This window comes from Etheostoma spectabile, chromosome 1 (assembly GCF_008692095.1).
Source record: "Etheostoma spectabile isolate EspeVRDwgs_2016 chromosome 1, UIUC_Espe_1.0, whole genome shotgun sequence".
NCBI lineage: Eukaryota > Metazoa > Chordata > Actinopteri > Perciformes > Percidae > Etheostoma > Etheostoma spectabile.
Window position 1 is genome coordinate 23,588,879 of NC_045733.1, and position 4,077 is coordinate 23,592,955.

At 38.0% G+C, this 4,077-nt stretch overlaps 1 protein-coding gene across 2 annotated transcripts in view; it reads right to left on the bottom strand.

The window, feature by feature from the left end:
* LOC116690728 (USP6 N-terminal-like protein) overlaps positions 1-2,353 on the bottom strand; it is a gene marked incomplete in the record, with an annotated part of 30,402 nt that extends 28,049 nt beyond the window's left edge. For both annotated transcript variants that reach the window (XM_032517896.1, XM_032517888.1), the window contains 1 exon segment: positions 2,071-2,353.
* Positions 2,354-4,077: the final 1,724 nt, after the last annotated feature.

Consider the following 4,077-nt stretch of genomic DNA (forward strand, 5'->3'; position numbering starts at 1 on the left):
CAGTTAAAGAAAGTCTGTTCGCCTCCACCCGGAAGCTAACGCTAGTTAAGCTAACAGCTAATTCGGCTAACCGCTAGCTGAGACAGCATGTACGTAAAAGACCCTCCAAACTTAAAATAACCGTTTGAATATCTAACAACTGTTCCTTCAGTTCTACTTTACTTGTGCTCATTGAAAACACAATCACTCAATACTTGTCTTTATTATTACTGTGAAGTCTTAATTTAGCTGGAGCTGCTTTTCCCGCTGTTTGGTTTGAGTTACGCTATTTTGGGCTAATTCAAGCTAGCAGTTAGCCGAATTAGCTGTTAGCTAAACTAGCGTTGTTAGCTTTTCCGGAGGCGGCTAACGGCGGACCGCTACTGTGGACCAGATGGTGCAGGCAGGACGGATCGTGTATCGACAGAAGCACAAAGTGCAAGGACACCTATTGTTTTTGTAGAGATTATTATTATTATTATTATTATTATTCCGAACCGTCTCTCACATTTTTGAGGGCTTAAGAATGTTGAAAAACTCACAAAACCTGCAAACGTCAGACCTATAACAAATGAAAACGTTCTGAAGGGATTGGTCTCGGCTCCATAGCGCCCCCTAACGTGCACCCTGTATTAAAAACAAGTAATAATTTAAATTACTAACGTTTGAAGGAACATCCTCTGGAACTCTATGAAGAGCACGTGTGTGTGTAGTTCAGGCCTGTGTGTAGAGTGTGTAATAACAACAGACTGGAGCATACGTTTTTATTATTATGTTATTATATCATACAGTGCCGTTACAGTCATTCCCTGGCTGCAATTACGGCGCAGAGACTCTGAGAGTTCAGACTCTGAGGACATGGAAATGCTGACCAATCAGAGCAGACCGGGCTTTTTCAGGAAGGGGTCTTAAAGAGACAGGCGCTGAAACGGAGCGGTTCAGACAGAGGGTGAAAATAAAGTGTCTTAAACATAGAAATATCAGAAATAGTTTGACCCGAGTAGTCCTCGGGTCAAATTTCTACGATTAAATTTCCATATCAGAACTACAAAAAGAACGTTGATAAAAGTGACAAATGTTGAAAAAAAAACTACAAAAACGCAGGGGAAAAAAATCAACAAAAAACATTCGTTTTGAAACGCTGAAAAACTGACCACAAAAATCTGGAAAAGTGACAAAAAACATCAAAAACACTGGAAAAAAACGAAAAAAAAAAGGTAAAAAAAAAAAATTGAACTAAAACATGATTTAAAAAAATGACAAAAAAGTGACAAAAAACATCAAAAACATTGGAAAAAGCCACACATTTTTTTTTTTTTTTTTAATTAACTAAAACACAATTTCACAAACGTCAAAAAAGTGACAAAAAACATTGTTACAAAATTGACGGAAACTATTTAAAAATCGTCAAAAAAGTGACAAAAAAATTAAATAAAATTGACAAGAACGTCGAGAAAAGTGTAGAAAAAGAACAACAACAAAATGTTGAAATTTCAACCCAGAAAAACACACAAAGTGGCAGGACGACGGGAAGACAACACGAGGTTAAAAGTGAATATGAAATACACAAAAAATACAGAAAATACAATAAATAACTGTGTATAAGACAAGAGAAAGAGGCTGAATGGATGAATGCAAAAAACACATCCAGCCTAAATATTACGTATTGTAACGTTAGCTACAAATAAGGCGAACAACTTATTATTATTATTATTATTATTATTATTATTATTTATGATAGTATCGCAGCAGCTGTGAGGCCCGAGTCCTGAGACCGGCTTCCCATCCCAGAGGGACCCGCAGCAGCCGGGCCGTGGGGGGCTGAGGGTGCTCGTGCAAATCCGCGGAGACCCATTGACTCCCATCCGGAGCCCGGAGACCCCTCAAAGTCCCGGTACCCCGGTCTCCGGTGGCAGTAACGCGATGCGCCGGGATGTAAAACGGCGCATCGCGTTAACGCGAGATCCTTTCATTAGAATGAGAATAAGGCTAGACTCTAATAGACCCTGATACCCAAAAGCAGGGGTGGGGGGGGGGGGGGATGGGGGGGTGTCTGGAGAAATAGAAATGGGAATAAATGCGTGATATTACCGTGATTCTCGGGTGTGTTGCTGCGCTATCCGTGCAGCCGGTGAAGTGACACGGCTCCGGTTCCTCGGGGCATTCTCCGGTTAACGTGCAGCTCGAGCAGGACAAACCACCGGGCGGACAACAATAGGCTCCCTCCGTCACCCATAGGTGCCCATCAGACACGCACACACACACACACACACACAGGGTGTATGTTAAAGACATACAGACAGAGAGAGCTCCAGGTTCAGGATGCGAGCAGCGGCGGAGACGCACTGAGCACGCGCAGCAGCGTGGCACCAGTCAAGCCGTGCGCGAGCTGGAAGATCCGGGCCTTAAAGAGACAGGACAACCCCCTAGACACCCGCCCCCAAAACCCGACACTCACTCAGAAACACGGCGGCGAATCAGGACTCTCCTCTGCCGCCATCTGCTGAACAAACATGGTACTGCAGCTTCAGCGACGACCCACACAGCAGCTTACAGCTTTAGTTACTAGTTACTAGTTACTTTAGTTACTTTAGTTATTCCACTACATTCATCTAGCAGCTTTAGTTCCTAGTTACTTTAGTTACTAGTTACTTTAGTTACTCCACTACATTCATCTAGCAGCTTTAGTTCCTAGTTACTTTAGTTACTAGTTACTAGTTACTTTAGTTACTAGTTACTACACTAAATCTAGCAGCTTCAGTTCTAGTTAACTTTAGTAACTGGTTACTAGTTACCTTTAGTTCCTAGTTACTAGTTCACTTTAGTTACTCACTACATTATCTAGCACTTTAGTGCCTAGCTTTACTTTAGTTACTGTTACTAGTACTTAGTACTGGTTACTAGTTACTTTAGTACATTACTTTAGGTTACTCCACTACATTCATCTAGCATTTAGTTCCTAGGTACTGTAGTTACTAACTAGTTACGGTTAGTTACTACACTAAATTAATTCTGCTGCTTGAGCTTCCTCGTTACTCGTTAGTAATTAGGTATAGTTATAACTCTTAGTTACTAGCAGCTTTAGTTCCTAGTTACTTTAGTTACTGGTTAGTAGTTGCTTAAGTTACTAGTTACTTTGCACATTAAGATTCCTGCACACTAACCACATGTAGTTCACACACAAAATAAATAACTAATAATACATAATAATAAATTTCCAAATCAGAAATGTGGGTTTGCATGAGCCAAATTGCCCCAAAATAACACGGATGGCTTCATTCAGCGTGGTCCACAGGTTAAATGAACGACTACTTTCGTTGAATTTGGGGTTTTCTTTTCAGTTTTCTAGGATTTTACAGAAATGTCTGTGTTTGATGCACTCAACATCCTCTGATGTTTTCAAAATAAATCCTAATTTCTGTTCTGACGAATTCATACAAATGAGGTTTATTGAGCATGAATTCCAAGAATAAGTGTAAAACCTGTGTGAAGAAATTGGTGTTAGTGGTTTATATGAAGGTAGTGGGGGATGAAAGTGTTAAAAAAGGACAAAAACAATGGTCCAAAAAAGAGACAAGACAAGGGTTAAAATACAAAAATCATGAGTGGTTTAATTTTATTGAGCATATAAATGTGATAAACTGAGACGGCATCGCGCAACAAACCATGATACTGCAGTACAAGTTAAACATAACAAAAAATATTAATATAAAATATAAAAATATTAAGCCTCATGTTGTCTTCAGGTCAAAAAATAATAATAATAAAAAATCAACAAAAACATTTTTTTAAATGCTGAAAAATAAAAATAATAATAATAATAATAATAATCGGGAAAAGTGACAAAAAAATATCAAAAATATTGAAAAAAGGCTTAAAAAAAAGGTTAAAAAATTAACAAAAACATTCTTTTTCAAACGATGAAAAAGTGACAAAAAAAAAAGATAAAAAATATTGGAAAAAGCGACAAAGAATTGTTAAAAAATTAACTAAAATTCCATTAAAAAAAAAAGTCAAAAACATTGGAAAAGCGACAAATGGTTCTTTTTTTTTTAAATTGACTAAACCATAATTTTAAAAAAATGTCAAAAAAAAAAA